Genomic DNA, 20,342 nt, shown 5'->3' with positions numbered 1-20,342 from the left:
TGCATTAATCCAGCTCCATCAGGGTCAAGGACTATCCACTTAATCATGACTTTTTTTGGTCAAATTTCATGTGATTTATAAATAAATTATTTTACTATGTGTGTATAATAGTCCGTTCCTTAGTAAGGTCAGCATAAGTAGAGAAGACATAGGAAAAGCAGGGCTGAGATGATGTCCAGTTTCCCACTATTTTTTCATCCACTGGGCCATTCCTTATAACATATTTCCCATCTTCAAAGGTAGTAGCAAATGGTAGTAGCAACCCCACCTAAAATTCAGTCTAGCTTGAGGATTTAAATATAAGTATGCAATGAAACTTGTATGATACACATTTTTTTTTAATTTTTTAATTCAGTTTTATTGAGATAAATTGATTTCATTGATTGCATAAGGGATGGGTGCTTGGGGAAGATGGCAGCTCTAAATCTGCCCCTGCTGTTCTCTCTTACTAACTCCTGGTTTTTCTCTTGGGCTTAGGAACTGCTGGGGATTCCTAGCCTGGAAGGCCCAGAGTACTGGAGAGCCTGAGCTCAGCCAGTCCCACTGAAGAAAGATGGAGAACTTTCCCTCCAAGCCAGACAATGACAAAGAGAGACCAGTGGTTGAGAACCATGGGGTAAGGACACAACTCCTGGGCAGAATTGCACCTGTCCCCAGCAGAAGGCAAGGTGAGTACTTAGGGGGTGTGGTAGGGTATAGTAACGTGCCACCATTTTGTTTTGGCTCTTACCATTTTGGTGCCTGCTGCTTCTCTTCCAACTGCCAGTGTCAGCCTGGATTTGCCTGAAAGCTTTCTCTGGGCACTGGAGATGGGGTAGGGCAGAAGGAACAATGAAAGAATGCCTCCATGGAGCAGAACCAACCAGGAACTGATGGGAGTCTTTGTGTTGATGACAAAGCCCCCCTGGTCCTCTGGCGTGGGGATGGGGCTGGGGAGTGGGGTAGCTAAATCTGCGGTGCATATTCTATGTTATTTTCCAGTTCCTCAGCAAGACTCGCCCATCACTGGCTTCCTTTCCTTCCCTATCTCACTTCCCTACCCTGCTCAGAGTCTATGTCTGAGAGAAGCTGAGAGATTGTGGAAATGACTCTGGAAAGAGATCCCGAGGACAGGAAAGATCGGAGGTTCCAGATGGCAGCAAAGACGCCTCTGCTGAAGGTGAGAATGGGATTGACCCTCTCTGGCCGGCTGTCATGTCTCCTTGACTTAGACCCTCACCGGGATGGGATACAAGCGGAAGTGGAAGTTCTGCCTTAAGCAATATTTTTGGTGCTTCGGATGTGCACAGCAGTAACCATGTGGATTCTGAGACTGATACTGTTTTGTTAAAGACAGGCTGAACACTGAAGCTGAGGGCAGCCCACTGTTAATTCAGGCACAACACAAACTCCAGAAGCCTGTATGGCGGCTGGATTAGTAGAATTCCCACCACCTGTGCCAAGCTCGGAACTAGGACAGGAAAGCGTGAGGCCTGGGAAGGGGCAGCTCTGGGATGGCCTGGAAGCCCGGGTTCCACTGAAACTTCTAGGCTGTCATGATTGGCTTTCTCCCCTGGCTGAGAAGAGCATCCTTTCCTGCGTGGAGGCCACACACAGGCATCACTGGAGGCAAATGACCTGAAAGGTGATCCATGCCTCCGCCAGAGCCCCTCGCCCCATCCCCGCCCCCATTGCTTGACAACAGCCAGGTCAATCTCATCACCACCCAACTGAGGCAGGGCGGCGCTGTCCGTGAAAAGAAAGGGATCACTAACCGTCTTAGTCTGCCAGGGCTGCTATGACAAATACCACACAGTGGGGTGACCTAAAGAATAGGAACTTAACATCTCACGATTTGGGAGGCTGGACGTCCAAAATCAAGGCCTTGGCAGGCAGTGCCTTCTCCTGGGGACTTTAGTGCTCTGGGGCTGACTTGTCACAGTCTTAGGGTTCCTTGGCTCGCGTCTCTGCCTCTGTCACATGGTGGCTCTGTCTCCTGTGGCTTTCTCTGACTTCTAGTTTCTACTGAATGACAGTGTCTGTGTTTCCTCTCTTTAAAAGGCCTCTGGTCCACATCACAAATGAGTCCTCACCTTAGCTGATGATAACATCTTCCGAAGTTCTATTGACAAATGGGTGCACCCCGACAGGAACATGGATTAAGACTTAAATGCATCTTTTGTCAGTGGCATGATTTAAGCTCCACCATTAACTAAACGCCCATAGGATCCTGCTATATTCTCTGGCAGGAAACAGGGTAATGTGTCTGGGAGTATATCTGAGGGATATGGAAGCAGGATGGCAGAATATAAAACTGCACACAGAAAAGATTTTTACTACAAAGGGGCTTTTCCACAACTTGTGATTTAACCCCCTCTACCGTGACCTGGGACAGAGCCGTGATCTAAAGTGGAATATACTACACGGGGTGCAAGGAACTTTACTATTCTTCTGTTCTTTTGTTCAAAATAGCCAAGAATGTGCATTGTTATCATAATTGTTATTCAAAAACATTTTACAGATGTTCAGCAATAACAATATGCATTAAACAGAATTTTTACTTTTAGCCATAAAATTATATCTCTGTATATCTATAGGTTCATTTGATTTGATTGATCTTTCACTAGTATTTCTGTGACTACCACAGCAGACAATAGAGAGCGTAACCTCACATAACCTACTATTTTTTATTTCACTGCTTCTAAGAATCCCATCTTATCTTGAATTTTTTAACCATGACTCAATATGAAGTAGCTTATCAGTGGCCTCAACTGGTTTCCTGTTGTCTGTTGAGAATTGAATCAAATTAAAAGAAACTCTGAGTTTGTTTTCACTTCATGTTATTGTGCAAATATCTGCTTGCAACACAAGCAAGGAAGCCATAAAAAATGTGACTTGCCAAGCAATTGATGGCATATTCCATTGTGAAATGCTTGCACTCTTATTTAAAGCTGATGGGTTATATTCATCCCAGCTCAATATTTAGCAGCTCTGTGATCTTGGCAAGCTGCTTGTCTTCTCTGAGATTCAATTTCCTCATTTGTGAAAATGACAACATCAATCCTACAGGCTGCTTTAAAGAATAAACGTAGCAAATGCAAGTAAAAGACCTTAGCCTGCTGCCTTTGGTGAGGCCCTCGATGAATATCCAATTGCTTCTTTCCTATCTACCTGCCTCCCCGTGTTCTCAGAGTTCTCTCTTACTTGTGTTATTTAAAATTGGTGTGAGTCATGGTTATCTATACATCCATATACTATATGGGATATTATAACTTATTTATTGTATGTGATATATATCATACATGCATTATATAAAATGATTGCAAATATATATATATGTCCATATTTGAGATCATTCTGATAGATCTGTTTGTCTTTTCCCCCTGAAGACAATGACACATTCCTATCTCTTTGGATGAATGTTATCTGCTACACAGAAAATAACTTTTCTGCAGCTCTTATTAGAGAATGAAATCTTGAAGAACAAAATAATATAGCACTACAAATTTATGGTTTCACCCCTCAGAGGACCTAGCAAACCTATTCTAGCTCACTGGTCAACCTCCTCCCCTTCCTGAAATGATCCCAACTGTACTTCATCACTACAAATGAATGGAGAATGATAACATCCCCAAACCTCACTCACAATCTCTTCTCAATCTGGTTCCACATTTCCTTATTTCCTCCATTCTCCATGGAAGGCTCACCCTCCTCCTGGCTCCTGGTCAGGCTTTTGTCCTCTCAGCTGGAAACTTCCTCCAGCGATACACCTTCAATTGTGTTTGCAACATCCTCTTCCTCCTTCTTTTCTTCTTGACCATCTCTCACCTCTGTGCACAGCACCACAGCTCCCCCACCCCCTGATCCTGTCTCTCTTTTGTGCAGAGCAACGTCCCCAAAGTGAGCATCTCTACTCATGACCACACTCCCTCTTCATGACCACAATCATCTTTCAGTCCCCTGTGGGACTTCTGGCAAACTTTCTCCCCTGCATCTCTTGAGCAGAGTTACCCAGGAACATCAAATCACCAAGTCCAATGAGTTGTTCAACACCTTCGTTTACTTTATCAACTTTCAACATGATGATAGTGATAGCTCCCTTTTTCTCCACAGTGTCCTTTGCTAGTTTTTTTCCATTTTTCATTAATTTTTTCAATCTTGGTATCCCCAAGGTTTTGATCTCAGTCCTCTTCCTTCTCAATTGTATAAAATGCATCCAAGAAATCGTATCCAACCCTTCAGATTTGACTCTCCAAATCTATTCATTAGTTCCATGCATGTTCCCTGATTTCCAGAACCATATATCTACCTGCTTAACTCTCTTTACAACTACATATCTCACAGATACCTAAAAGCTAAAAGGTCAATTGTGTTCTCTGTTCACCTATAAATCTGTTCATCCTTGTTCTGGTTTGCTAAAGCTGACAGAATGCAAAATACCAGAAATGGAGTGGCTTTCACAAAGGACGGGAGGGGGGGGTTATTAGTTCACAAATTTACAGCTCTAAGGCCATGAAAATGTCCCAAATAAGGCATCAAGAGGTAAATACCTTCTCTGAGGGAAGGCCGATGGCATCCAGGTTTCCTCTGTCACATGGGAAGGCACATGATATCTTCTGGCCCTTTCTTCCCAGCTTCTGGTTTCCAAATGGCTTTCTCAAAAATGTCTCTCAGCTTCTCTCTTAGCTGCCCCTGGGGACAAACTCTGGGTTACATATCCTAGCTTCTCTTCAAAGTGTCTGTCTCAGCTTCTCTCTGCTTTCTGCTTGTTTCTCCCAGGATGTCTCTGCCTAAGCATCTCTGAGCTCTCTCAGCTCCTGTGGGTCCTCCTTGCTTCTCCCAGGGGCAAACTCTGGGCTTCATCCTTAGCTTAGCATCTCCAAATGTCTTTCCATCTGCATCTCCAAGCACCTGGATCTGTGTTGGCTCTGAGCTCTCTGAAGGATTCCAGTAAACTAAGACCCACCTTGAATGGGCAGGGTCACATCTCCCTGGAAATAATCTACTCAAAAGGCCCCACCCACAAGTGGGTAGATCACATCTCCATGGAAGCAACCTAATCAAAAGCTCCCATCCACAGTAGGTCTGCCCCCACAAGAGTGAATTAAAAGAACATGGAGTTTCTGGGGTATATAAGTTTCAAACCACCACAAACCTCTACTTCCTATTTGGTGAGCCCAGCTCAACCCACCTAGCTCAAGCAAGCCAGATACTTGGTTTCTGTCCATCAAAATTTGAAGTTCTACTCACTTACTTGTGTCTGTCCTACCTGCCCTGTTTTTCCATCCCCGTTACTTATGCCTTAATTCAAAACCTCCTCATCCCCAATAAGACTTTCTACTCTTTCCTCCTTAGAGTTGTTCTCTAACATTTAAACTTGTTGATGCCACTCCCTTGTTTAAAGTTCTCCATTGAGTCTCACTGCTTATAGGATAAAGTAAAAATTGTACGTATGGAAGAGAAGTCCTTTCATGAGGTGGTTCTTCCTTGTTTCTTTAGTTATGTTCCCACAACCTCTCTACTTCCATGAACTCTGTACTCCTGTAGGGACACCAGCTTCATGCCTCTGGAACCCTTTTAAGTCTATTCTCTCTCTTTTGAGAATCTTCTTCAAGGTTCACCCTCCCTTTTATCCTCCAAGATTCTTAAATGCTGTATCTTCAATGAAGAATTTCTAACATGCACATACCTAACCACCATTCCCAGGAAAGAATAACTACCCCAGTTCTTCTGCACCATCATTCATCTTTTCAAAATATCAGCTGTGGTGGTTTGAAGCTTCATGTACCCCAGAAAAACACGTTCTTACATTTAATACCTTCCTGTGGGTGTGAGCCCATCGTAAGTAGGATCTTCAGTGAGGTGAAGAGGCTACTTCAGTTAAGGTGTGACCCACCTCATTCAGGATGGGACTTAATCCTATTACTTGAGTCCTTTACAAACAGGATGAATACAGAAAGAGAGAGAAAGCCATGGAAGCAAGAAGCTGAAATCCATGAATCCCAGAAGGGTAGGGAGAGACCAGTGGGTGCTGCAGTGTGCCTGGCTGTGTGGCAGAGGCGCCAAGAACCACCAGCAGCCGGTCTTCAGGAAGAAAGCATTGCCTTCATGATGCCCTAGTGATGCCTTGATTTGGACATTTTCATGGCCTCAAACTGTAGGCTACTAAATTCTCATTGCTTAAGCCAATCTGTTTCATGGTATCTGCTTTATGTAGTCTAGGAAAATAATATACCACCTCTAACATTTTATGGCATAAGTGATGTCCATCCACGAAACTCTATAATTCTAGAGAGTAGAGGTCATGCATTGCCTATTAACTGTGAATTTGTTTTATGGTGCCTGTCATATAATAGATACTCAATGAATATTTGTCGATCGCACTGAATAAAAAGGACTGTGTAGTCATTAGGTCAAACACCAATATAATGGTGGAGTCTCTGCTACAGCTCTTCATGGAGACGAGCACTCATTCATGTACTTATATATCCCATTACTTTCCATTTGGTCTGAAAAGGTTGGATGAGCCCAATCAAATTATACTTATCAACAGCAAATCTGGCATGCATTTGGGCTGCAATTTGCACAGATAATCAGTTTATCAATCCCTTATCTAATAGCAACTCCTCTTGCAAAAAATGAACAAAACCTTGCAGTTTTAGTTCAGTATCAGTTAACCAAAGTGGCAATGCACTTGTTGGTAGTACTACAGTTTCAAGTTTAAGGGATTTCTCCCACTGTGCTCTGTAAAGGGGGTTCACAGCTCAGGCATCATGCCTAAATATCTTATAGTGAAAACAAAAAACAACTAACAAAGTAGAATTCCCAGAAAAGAGTTTTGAGACTAATTAGAATAGGGAGAAGACTAGACACCACACAGAGTAAAAATGAAAATATAACATTTACACATTTGACTTATGTGTTATTTCATCTTCCACAAAGACATGAATTCACACACTCATTTACTCCTTACAACAAGAAACAAACATAGATATATTAAGTTTATAGAATCTTGATATTAAACAGAACGGTGTAAGCCCTGAGGCAATCAGGAACACTTTTGCTTTTGTTCCTTCCACCTTGGTTCTCCCACTTAACACTGTCTGCACCGAACGATGGGCACAGTTTACAGGAAGGATTTAAGAGATTGCCAAGTGTCATTCTGATTGCTCATTCCCACCTTTCTTGCTTAATTTAGACTCTAATCCACCAGGGAAGATGTAACATGAGAAATACTTGAGAAGACTGGAAGAGTTAAAAATGGGGAAGAGTTGACTTAGAAGAAACATGATAAATGTCTTCAAACACTTAAGGGATATAAATTCAGACTCTGGAGCTTTAGAAATCAGGAAGTGAATAAATGTATGAAAGTTACAGGGAGACACATTTCAGCTCTACAGGAGGAAGAACAGTTAGGGCAAGTTTAGCCTTACTTTAGTTGTAGAACTGAACTGGAGATAGATAGATAGATAGATAGATAGATAGATAGATAGATAGATAGATAGATAGATGAAAGAAAGGAAGGAAGTGAGAGAAGGAAGCAGGGAGGGAGGCAGGAAAAAAGAAAAAAAGAAAGATGGTAGATAAATAGACAGTGGATAGATTAGATGGACAGATATATAAATATAGCTTGATTGATAGTAGACATATAGAGAGGGAGAGATACACACACACATCGGAGCCCCTCTAGATCTACTCTCTCCCTTCCTCTATCTTCCTTGTGGCTTTCTTGTGGCTTCCATCACAGGCTTCCTTGCCTGCAGTTTGCTGGGTTCTGCCAATGGGAATACCAGCAAGACAACGGGAAGGGGAAGAGGAGTTAGAGCCGAGTGTTCACCCTTTGGCTCCCACTGTGGGAGGGGACGATGGTGGGAGGATGGCAGGCCTCAGGGGAAGATCCCAGCCCCTGCCAGGCATCCCTTTGCACACACACTCTGTGCCCCTTCTCCAGTAACAGCTCCCTCTTCCTGCCACCCCAGGCCTGGGGAGCTCCGGCCCTACATGGTGCAGAGCCTTGGCTATTGTGCAATCCTGCGTGATTTTTCTACACTCTGCCCACACCTTATAAATAGTCCCCTTATTTAAATCTCCTCAAATTATCCTATATTTGAGTATGCCATCTGTTTCCTGCTGTGACATTGATTGGTACAGGAAGCCTCTGAAAATTTTTATGAAAGCTCAGAACTTCAATTCCAAAATGTGTGTGTGTGTGTGTGTATATATATACATATATATATATATTTTTTCACAATTTTCTATTCACAGACCCAACCAAGATTATGCATTCATAATTATAAAAAAGGATTTAAGATTGCATGTACCACTTTAAATAGAAAGATGTTTTGTCTATTTGATTTCCGCAAACAATGAAATTGACTCACTCCTATTAATAATCTAAGAGTCATATAGAATACAGTTTTCTTCTGGGTATCTGATGAGTGAATCATTGTTCACTGGGAAAGCAAAAGATAAATGTAATTCTCTCAATTCTTCTGACCTTGGGCTGATATTTCCAGCCTGTCCAGCAGCAAATGGTTTTTGAAAGACCATTTAGGAGCTTTTGACAAGTGTAAATTTCATTCAATAGACTCGGCCCTAATAAAAAGTCAGCCTCACTTTTCATCGCCTATATTTTAGAATACATATTCATCACTTGTTATTATCTCTTCATATCATGTGGCAGACATTATACTAATAGCACAATGTGTGAGCCGAGGTTTCGGGTCAGCATGGGCAAGAGGAACGCAGGAGAACGTTCTGAGGGCGCGTGACAATGGAAAGCGGCTTTTCTTTGCCGCTCACCATGACTGCTAAAGGATGTGCCTGTGTTAAATCCATTCCCAGGAGAGGAGAAGCCACCCTATGTCATTCTAAGATGTGGGCTCTTCTCAGGTACTGAGAACAGATGCTCAGCCAGGCAAGCTGGTGGCAAATGAGATGCTTGACCTATCCAAGGCAGCCTGCAGGACAATCTCCAAGCAAGGGAACACGTCCTTGACGTCTTGCCATGTCTCACAGAGAACTAAGAGTTTCCTTGCCGACCCTTTTCAAATTCTCCCTGTTGACAAGCATTTGCTTTACTGGTGCTGCACTGTCAAAGTGTATTTCTTTAAGCTTTAAAGGCATCCCCAGGGTATCAGCTGATAAAGGATTTTAACTGAGTGCAATTCCATTTTGACCAAGAATTTGAAGATAAACATCTTAAATACAAAGAAAAAGCATTTCTTTATAAAATTTTAGAATTCCAAATATATATATCCTGCAGCACATTACCTGTTAAACGTCTTGGGAGTCTGGTTGCAGAGCCACATAATTATTCAGGCAGAATCTCCCCATTTCTATAATTCTCTGGAATTTCCTCCTCGAACTCCCTCCACCCCACTCAATCACACATCTCAAGCTAACTTTCATAATGTACAGTGAACATGTCTGAAAAGCTAAAAGGCAGGGTTAAAAGTAAAACTTTACTAACAATAACTAAACTTTGGAAACAAAGTGCTACATTTTAGAAAAGTAAGGACATCCATTTTCTTGTCTGCATCCTACCCAACGCCTCTATCCTGCAATCAAGCTTGTGAAAGAATAAATTTATGGAAAGATTTTATTAATCATGATTTTAAATAATTTAGTCAACATTCAAGCACATTTTTTTTTTTTAACCAGACAACTAAGCTTGATGCTATAGGGAGCAGGAAACATACAACAACGTGCTTGACCTATATAAAAGTCCCCAAAACATCTTGTCCCTGACACGAGTTTAGAAAGAACTATAATTGTAATGTAATCAGTGACAAGTGCCTCAAGATTGTATAAAGTGCTATAAGATTTCAAAGGAGGAAATGAGAAAACACATAAAGGAAAGAAAGAAACACACAACTACATTTTTCTCTTCACTAAATACCCTCTAATTATCTATAACACTTTGAAACAAGAAACATATGCTGTGTTCTTGCAAAATGAGGCACTTTAATTCTTACTGCCATTTTCACAAGTCTGGTATTTTTATCTCATATCATCGCTTAGCAGATTTAACTGGCGAAAATGATCAACAGCTGCTTGCTGTGCAATATGGTCTGTAAGATTCCCTAACACAGCGGCGGACCACTCAGCAAGTCACTGAACACGAGCGCTCAGAAAAGTGCTATTAGGTAAGTCCTGATGTGAGAGAGAAAACAAACATTTTATTCTGGTTCTGTCAGCCTAATATTATTGCCTTGCTCCATCTAGAAGGAGTTTCTTTGGCATTTTCCCTGCAGTAAAGCTGTGGGCTTCTTTGAATATTAATATATGAGATGCATCCACATTTCTCATAACTTGGTTAGGCACATTTCCTGACTTGCTTCAATTCAGAGTGTTTCCTGATGAGTTCAGACCTGGAGGAAGAAGCCTGAGAATCCAGCCGGATCCCTAGTTCTCAGGGGAGAGTGAGACGCTCTCCAGATGATCTGGTCTTGTTCAAAATGTCCATCTGGCAGTTCCGGGGGTGAAGAAGGAAAGGCCGGTGAGCAGGACACCAGGAGGGCCAAGTTGCCGAGTCCATCCTCGTCCCTGGGGGTGGTATCTAATGGGAACAATCCTCGGACATTTCTGCACATCCGTTACAGCTTTCGTAAATGACAGTGACGATGCCACCACCGTGCACCTCATTTGTGGATGATGTGATAATGGGAAAATGCTTTTTAAAATGTGTGCAAGAAACAGTATCCAAAGGACATGCAAGAGATGGTGCTATTGCTTCCCAGAAATATGTTTTTACTTCATGTAGAAGTACAGGAACAGACAGTGTTCAGTTTCAAGAGGAAAAAGTTTAAGAAGGCACAACACATGACTGGTAATCGGTTTCTAAGGCAGTTCTGGAAAATTAGCTTGGTGATTTCCAACAAGTGTAAACAGAAGTCTAAGGATTTTCACTGCTGCATTACCTGAAGCTCTAGCCCAAGCAGGATGGTCCCCAGAATTGAGTAATGACCCCCCCATGGCCCTCTGCAGGGCAAATGGAGACCTCTGCCCCTTGAGAGACGAATCCCTATGTCAAAGGAAAGAGTAAGGACACAGTTCCTTGTGTGTCCCAAGAAAACACTCTAAGAAAACAGGGAAAGGGGACATGGGTTCTTTGCCCTTTGCAAGTGCAGAAAAACAATTTTCATCTCTCCTTACCCCTTATAAAGAGAGAAACCAAAGCATCCCTCTCCCAGGCTCCCTGTCCCTTCCCCAGGTCTTCTCTTTCTGACCCAAACTTGGTCCTACCAGACAGTCAGAAACGGAGTCCCTTATATTTCCAGTGAAGTCAAATTTATAACAAGCTTATGCTATTTTTATGACCTTAGATATCTAAGAGAGCAAGGATCTATATGTTTGGTGTTATATTACATAAATTCAGCCACTTACAGGTTGAAAAATTGTGATTCTCTAGTAATTCTTTCTCTCCTGCAGATTTTAGTGAGAGCAGTCAATCAAAAATCAAACAGCTGAAATGGAGTCAAATATTATACATATGAATTTCAACCAGGAGGAGAGTTACCAATATATGAGGTCAGAAAATGGTGTTGCAAGAAAACTGGTAAGAAATCAATGCATTGGGTTTGGATGATTGATGAGCTTCCCAATAAAATATCCTCTTCTCCTACTAAGACTCACTAGGACTTTGGACTTGGGCAGCTTTGGCTCAAATACTGGCATTTCCAGGTTTCCAGGTGCGTGAACTTGGGCAGCTCTCTGAGGGTTAGTTTTCTTACATGAGGATATCAGTGATCTGTGTTTTATACAAGTGTTTTAAGCTTAAAGGAGAGCACATATGCAATGTACTTTGAATCATATCTGGAACTCCAAGATGAAACAAATTTTCATTTGGCTCAACTTTAAACACTTTATTGAAGTTCCTTAGCTGGAACTGGGGGAGCACACTCCCAGTGAAAAGGATCAGATAAGGAAGGGCATATGATGTTGTTTCATGTAGGGACACTTAGCACAGCTGTTCTCAAATCTGTTGAATATCAGAATCAACCAAGTATCTTTTCGTAAAAAAAAAAGAAAAACAATGAGAACTCGGGGACCTACTTTCAAAGCTTGTGGCTCAGTGGGTATGGCGAGGAAGCCAGGATTTAGTCTTTAGCAGCTTGGCTCTTCTGATCATTGGATATATTTGGCAACCACTGGTATGGAGTCTGTGTAAAGGTATAGTGAGATACACTTGAAAATTAGGGAGGGATGGTGGATAAACAGAGGGATTGAATGCCACATTTAGGGGGTGTGGATTTCCTCTGCAAATCTTGGAGTATCATGTCCCATTATTAAATAAGAGAATGCCATGGTCAAAATTCGCATCCCTTAGATAAATGTGGCAATAATGAGAGACAGATTAAGGCAAGAGTAGACTTTATATACAGTAGGTAGAATTCTACTTGCACACAAGTTAGGAGTTTAGAAAACATTAAGAAGGGCTGGGGTTTGGGAGGTGGTGTTAACCTTCATGCCAAAAGGAACCCAGATTAAACAAGATGGTCAGTTAAAATGAGCAGAACACACATAGGAGAAAATAATTTAAAATAAATACTAAGCTTAAAGGCTAAATAATATTCATAAATAACTAAGAATCAAAATAGCTCTTAGTGTTTGGATCAAAGTAGAATATAAAATAACCTACCAACTCCTTTAGTTGAAAGGGTGTTGGTGAGTGTGTGTGTGTGTGTGTGTGTGTGTGTGTGTGTACACTATGAACAAAGTGTATCAATTCCAATTGCAAGATTAAATGTGCTTTAAAAAAGACTCTCTGAAAATTGCTGAGTATATGTACTTTGTGTTTGACTTTATCCAGAATTCATAAACATTTTCCAGTTTCCTTCAAGATAAAATCTCTCCAGGAAGTCTTCTCTTCAAAAAATCATAACCTTGCTCTTATCAGGGTGACATGATATCTCAGCTCGCTTCTCCCACCCCCTCGTCACTGCGCTAGCTACACACCTATGCTGATTTAAATCAATTTTCTATCAGTTTAGCTCCCTAAAAGCAGGTATATTCAAGGCAGTCAGGTGCTGTTTTAGTTTGCTAATGCTGCGGAATGCAAAACACCAGAGATGGATTGGCTTTTATAAAAAGTGGGTTTATTTGGCTATACAGTTACAGTCTTAAGGCCATAAAGTGTTCAAGGTAACACATCAGTAATCAGGTACCTTCACTGGAGGATGGCCGATGGCGTCCGGAAAACCTTTGTTAGCTGGGAAGGCACGTGGCTGGCGTCTGCTCCAAAGTTCTGGTTTCAAAGTGGCTTCTCCCAGGACATTCCTCTCTAGCAAGCTTGCTCCTCTTCAAAATGTCACTCACAGCTGCACTCTCTGAGTTCCATCTCTTTCAGTCAGTACGTTTATATGGCTCCACTGATCCAGGCCCACCCTGAATGGGTGGGGCCACGCCTCCATGGAAATATCCCATCAGTTATCATCTACAGTTGGGTGGGGCGCATCTCAATGCAAACAACATAATTCAAACGTTCCAACTTAATCCCCACTTTTCTGTCTGCCCCACAAGATTGCATGAAAGAATATGGCTTTTTCTAGGGGACATAATACATTCAAACCAGCACAGGTGCTAACCAGGTAAGTTAACAAAATATAAGTAGAATCAAGATGGAAATCATAGGGCAGAAGCAAATGAAAGCAATTCTTCACTTGGACCATGCTTCACTCTGAATTTGTTCAGGCAGGAAACACAGAACATGCGGTTTCCTCTATAAACAGTTTGCCATCAACGTATTCTAGAAAGTCAAACCTTGGATGTGTTGGACTTCAAATAAATACATGTATCTCCCAAATTATTATAGAAAGAGTCATGTTTTGGTCAAGCCAGTAACTTTACTTGAACATTAGCTGAAGAATTGACTCACTCCTAGTTATTAAGTGTGGCAACCCGTGGCCTGAGCAAAACAGGCCTGCAGATCCTCGGTGCACAGCAGTCTGCGTGACCTAGGCAGCTAAATGTTTAACCTATTGTCTTTCTAAGCCAGTAAAGAGAAAAAGGTAAATTGACCTTAAAATGTAACTTTATGCAAGCAGGCAGGAAGTGAGAGGCTCTTAGTCTCACAAAAAGAGCAAAATGTAATTGTTCAAGTGATATTCTAGTCCTTCCTGCACCCCCCCCCCCCCCCGGGTCAGAGTGACCTGTTCCTGCATTCATGCTCCCCCCACCCTTAGGAAGCCCTTTGTCTTAAACCCTTATAAAAGGCTTTCTGTCCTTTTTGCATCACTCAGTCATCTTCCCTGCGAACGCGATGCCTGCCCAGCATGAGAAAGCCATCATGATCCCTCCACAACTTCTCACCCTGTAAGTAAGCCCTGAATAAAAGTCCATGTATCAGAAAATGCTCATTGTCTTCTTTGGCCTCTGGACTAGCATGGCCCTCTTGGGCTGCGACAATTGACAGAGCCAGCCTGGAGAATTAAATAGCCGCCAGCTGGAGACTAAGGAGATCCCAGGCACTGATGACATGAACTTGGGGAGGGGAAAGGAGAAGGCCCCGGGCGGGATACTGGGGAGGCCTGTGACACCTATGTGGGGAGGGCTGTCCACCCTCCCAGTGGAATGGATGTCTATGTGGAGAGGGGTGGCTACCCTCCTAGATGAGTGGAATCTGCTGAGGGAGTATGGAAATGTTTATAACTCTCTGGCTGGACAAATAGCCGTCCTGTATCAGGCCACAGGACCACTGGGGATTCAGAAAGAAAAAAAGGGCCACCAGATTGTGGCTGCGGTGGGCTGGCCATTGTTAGATGCTGTATGTGCCACTACTGAGGAAGCTTTAGCAGCTAAGGTGGCCGTAAGCCACCTGGGAGGTAAATTAAAGCTAGAAAAAGATATGAGGCTAGCACAAGCAGAATTGAAAGATGCTCTGGATAAATGTTTAGAAATATTGGCACACCAGCACACTAGAGTAAGAGGGCATAAGCTGCCCAGAGAGCAAGTTAGGTGTATCCTGGCTTCCCCTGCCTGGAACCCTAAAGTATAGGACCCTGTTGATTCTTCATCAGAAGATGATGAGCTCTGTCTGACTGGGAAGTTGATACTAAGGAAAGTAGGCATACTCGACCTCTGTTCCAACAAAGGGTTAAAGCAGAGGCGGGAGGAAGGTGGGGCAATGGCAGCAGCTTCTGATGGGAGGGTGCTCATTTCATCCCGGGAGTTTTCCCCAGCAGAATAAAGGGATGCTAGTAACCAATATTGACAAAAACCTAGGGAGCCATTAGCAAACTGGTTGCTCCTATTTTGTTTTGTGTTAAACCTTGCTAATATGTTATTTAGAATATTTTTAGATTTTTTCCAGTCAACCTGTGTTAGGCTTCACATCTGGAAAACAACAATGGACACTGACTGTGCTTCCACAAGGATACTTTCAAATGTGGAAACCTCCAGAAGAGCCTGACTACTCTATCAAGTTCTTGGGTTTTGTCTGGTTGGGTGAAACTAAGGCTATTCCTTCAGCTGTTGTTAAAATGCAAAGTTATCCCACATTGCTTTCTTCTGAACAGTTGATGGCTTTTCTTAGGTTGTTAAGTTATTGGAAAGTGTTTATGCTCTATGTAGTATGAATTTTAAAACCTTTGTATGCCCTAATTAGAAAAGGAAAAGTGTGGGAATGGTATTTTCCACAGCAGGCTGTGTTTAAAAAGACTAAGCGAACTATTATGCAAGCACAGACTTTAAGAGGGGTGGGCCCCAATATACCCTGTGATTTGGATGTGGCCAGTGCCAATATTGGCTTTGAGTGGGGTTTGTGGCAAAGGCAACAAGCTAAATGTGTACCTGTTAAATTCTGGTCCCAACTATGGAAGGGCATAGGACTCAAATATAGCCCTTTAAAAGAGCAATTGTGCACAGTTTGTAATCCCCCGTTGTGAGTGTTGAAGGTCTAACTCAGGTGCCCAGTGACCTCACAGAAGACTATACCCATACAGGTATGCAGATACGGGACACTGTAAAGCAGCCCCACTTGGGGAGTGCTCAGGTGAGCACACTGACAAAATGGAAAGTCTACCTCCTACAATGTGGCATGTTTAACAATGGCTCTTTGAGTACAAAAACGTGTAAAATTTTAGGACTGGCCTCCTATGTGAAAGAGCAGCATGCCCTGTTTCCTGTGGATCCTCCCAAGGTGGCTCCTCCTATGCCCACCATTGATGGACAAGGAAATACACCTGACTCTGCCGAAGACTGGACACCAAGGACACCAGGTTCCTGTGACCTGGTGGCAAGTAAACTATATTGGCCCCTTCCTCTGTCCAAAGAAACAAAAAAAATATGCTTTCACTGCCATGGATACAGCTGAACACTTGATGATAGAAACAGTGGACTCGAGGACTGTATCAGCATTAGCTTCAGATAAAGGGGCCGGCTGCCTTCAAGCCACAACGGGGCAATGATAATAACTCTCTCTTGCCTGTGCCACAAACACTAGAAATTGGGAAAAATAAGGTCAATTGGCTCTGGTTCTGGCCCGTGCAGCCACACTGGTTGAGAATCCTAAGCCTATGGGTATTAGAATTACATAGGAAACTAACTGTAGATCTGACACTGAAGGGCTCCCTGCAGGGGGAGAAAGCATGGTATTTAAAACCCCCTCACCTGGAACCCTTCTGTCTACTATGAAGACTCAGTTTATATATATTGTGAAACCACTCAGCTGTCCAATTCAATGCTTACATGCATTGTTAATTCTTGTTAAAAAAAAAAAGTGTTACTATTTCAATAATGCATTGACTAAAATGTTTTCAGTATTTAGCCTTCTAACAAGTGTAATGTTATTGGTAATAATATGTTGTGAGATGCTTAAGAACAATTTCCAGAATTATTCTGATGACTTGAATGTAGAGGGTATGAGGGACGTCTTTTTTTATTGAAGGAAAAAGAAGTCATTTTGTCCTAAATGACTGGTTATATCAGAATAAAAAAAGAAGGATATGGAACAAAACCTAAATGAATATAGAAAGTTGCAGAAAGTTGGTGGAAATGGAAATCTATTTCTGTGTGTCAAGGTTGAAAAATGGTAAAAACTAGATATAGAATAAAGCAGAATGCCTGGTACTTTTATCCTTTAGCTATTTTAGCCCAGGCAGTACTTGTGCTAAATGATAAAACTCATTAACCTGGCCATAGCACCACTTGCTAATAGGTTTCTTATCTCTCTGTATCAGTGTATTATTACTATGTTGTTTATTGTATTGTTGTTGTGAATTATGGATGTAAATCCTGTCCTATGGTCAATGCAAGCTGTTGTGCAGGGGTGGATTGTGGCAACCTGTGGCCGGAGCAAAACAGGCCTGAGATCCTTGGTGCACAGCAGTCTGCATGACCTAGGCAGCTAAATGTTTAACCTATTGTCTTTCTAAGCCAGTAAAGAAAAAAAGGGTAAACTGACCTTAAAATGTAACTTTATGCAAGCAGGCAGGAAGCGAGAGGCTCTTAGTCTCACAAAAAGGGCAAAATGTAAGTGTTCAAGTGTTATAGTCCTGCCTGCACCACCCCCCAGGTCAGAGTGACCTGTTCCTGCATCTATGCTCCCCCCACCCTTAGGAAGCCCTTTGTCTTAAGCCCTTATAAAAGGCTTTCTGTCCTTTTTGCATCACTCAGTCATCTTCCCTGCGAACGCGATGCCTGCCTGGCCTGAGAGAGCCATCGTGATCCCTCCACGACTTCTCACCCTGTAAGTAAGCCCTGAATAAAAGTTCATGTATCAGAAAATGCTCATTGTCTTCTTTGCCCTCTGGACTGGCATGGCCCTCTTGGGCTGTGACATTAGGTCTCTTTGGACAATTTCTGGAAGGAAGCCAATTCTTCTATGCGTAAGTTCATGGCATTCATGGGGAAAGGGAATAGAAGCTAAGGGGACGACCAACAGAGAAGCCGGCATGAATCTTATTCACACCTCAACACATTGAGAGGATGGTGGTAAACCAGCTCACCCTGGTCCTGTCTGACTTTGGGAAGAATTTCTTTAGCGACACCAGAAACACTTCTCCTAGCGGCTCATCAAATTCCTGGGCAAAGGCTTCTGAGCGCTCGATACCTCCAGCCCCCAGTGGAGGGACCCCTGCTGCTCTGTCTCTGAGCTGGAGGTCAACATCAGCCTTCCCCTTAGCTCCTGCTCCTTCTTTATGCCCTTCAACTCTGCACCACTTCTCCTCCCCCGTGAGCCTATCTCTAAATCTCACAGCCACTCCTCTTCTTTCTTTGAAGATGCAAAGACTTGGTTTATCCACATGAATGATTCATCAGACACAGTCTCCTAAAATCTCTTTCAATTTCTGGATGCTGATGGCCCGTACTTCTATTACAACTCTGCGGCCCACAGCTCCACTTCTGAAATCAGCTCCACTTCTGAAATCAGAACACCAATTTATGGCTGCCATCTCCCATCCATTTACCCACTCCATCATTAGCACCAGTCTCCCTATGACTGCTTTTTCTCCCACTCTGACATTCACTTTCTGCATGACTTTTCTTTTTGTGCTACTGCCTCATGCTTTATGACTCCAAGAATTCCTTTTCCTGCATCCTCAATGCCTTAGGCCATGTACCCTGGCGACTTGCCTGGACTATCCTCAGTAGGGAGCTGTGATGGTTAGGTTCATGTGTCAATTGGCCAGGTGATGGTACCCAGCTGTCTGGTCAAGCAAGCACTGGCCTAACCACTGCCGCGAGGACGTCTGTGGCTGCTTAATAAACCAACACGCTGGTTTGTGAAATCATCAGTCAGTTGGCTGCAGCTGTGACTGATGACATCAGTGAAGGGCGTGTCTTCCACAATGAGAGAATGCAGTCAGCTGGATTTAATCCAATCAGTTGAAGGCTTTTAAGCGAGACAGATAGAGGACCTTCACTTCTTTGGCTGACCAGCAAAGTGTTTCCTGAGGAATTTGTCAAAGTTGCCAGTTCATTCCCTGAGGAGTTCATCAAACATCTTCATTGGAGTTGCCAGTTTGCTGCCTGCCCTATGGAATTTGGACTCATGCATACTCACAGTTGCATGAGACACTTTTATAAATCTTATATTCATAGATATCTCTCATTGATTCTGTTTCCCTAGAGAACCCTAACTAATACAGGAGCCCAACTGCCTTCCCTTCTCCTGCACCCCAGATACAGGGCTTTGCTACAAAAATTAATATGTTTAGCGAAATTGATGTCACTACTTGACAAATTGATCTCCACTTGAACTGGGTCATTAACATTGCTGGGGAAACTGTTACTTTCGTATCCCTGGTAGGCTTCCTTTGTCATCCTCCAAAGTAGCACACCTCCTCCGCCTCCGCTGTCCCAGGGAACACACATATACTTTCACACTGAAAACTGAGGCTTAGTGGAGTAGCGTTAGCTTTAAACCCCACATTGACAAAAACACTGTATGTTTGTTTATATACATTTACTTCTTTCCTCATTGGTCTCAGAGGAAAATTGTTATTTCTTGCATTCATGAATAATGCAACAAAGTATCAACCCCCTCCTGTCTTTGGAGGAAACTTGACCTCCAGGCACTCATTCTTTCTGCTGGGATTCCCACATCACAATGCTTCTGGCTCCTTCTGTAAACACAGTAAACACGGTCAAGTCTTTCCTATCTTTAAAATAATAAAACAAAAAAACAAAAAAATCATTCTCTATAAACCCAAAGAAATTTCTGTGAATCAAAGGAATATACATGAATAAGAAATACATAAATCATTTGACTAGAAATACATTTTATAAAAAATCATAGAGAATGTAGGGAATTATAAGGATAAAGATAAAGTCAAAGATAAATTCGACCACACAAAATGCCAAACTTCTATAAGGCTAAAGTACCATAAGAAAATAAAAATAAAAATGATGAACTGGAAACAAACATTTACCATAGCATGCCAAAGCCCTAATTTCCTAAATATATAAAGTAATCTTTAAAACAAGAGAGTGTAAGTAACCCCATGGGAAAATTTTATGAATAAGTGTTTCACCAAGAAATATATGTGGCTAATAAACTTAACTCAAGATGTTCAATTATATGCATAAATAAATAAATGCATATAGACAACAGAAATGGCAATGCATTACCATTTTTTTTTGGTCTGTCAAGTGGCAAAAATTTAAAGGTTTAAAACATCCAGTTTAGACAAGGATGTAAGGAAACAGGCTATATCTAGCACTATTGATGGAATTATACATTATGTAAACTTTCAATATTTTATGTCAAAATTAAACTTGTATAACCTTCTTAAAGCAATAATCTCCATGGAAATACACAGTCACAAAAGTATACTAAGATATACTTTTATAAGATATGTACATCAGTTTGATCATTGCAGTAACGCTTTCAAAAGGGAAAAATAGATTTAGAAAATGCT

The sequence above is a fragment of the Choloepus didactylus genome, chromosome 7, assembly GCF_015220235.1.
Source record: "Choloepus didactylus isolate mChoDid1 chromosome 7, mChoDid1.pri, whole genome shotgun sequence".
Classification (NCBI taxonomy): Eukaryota; Metazoa; Chordata; class Mammalia; order Pilosa; family Megalonychidae; genus Choloepus; species Choloepus didactylus.
Note: the sequence above shows the minus strand (reverse complement) of the source record.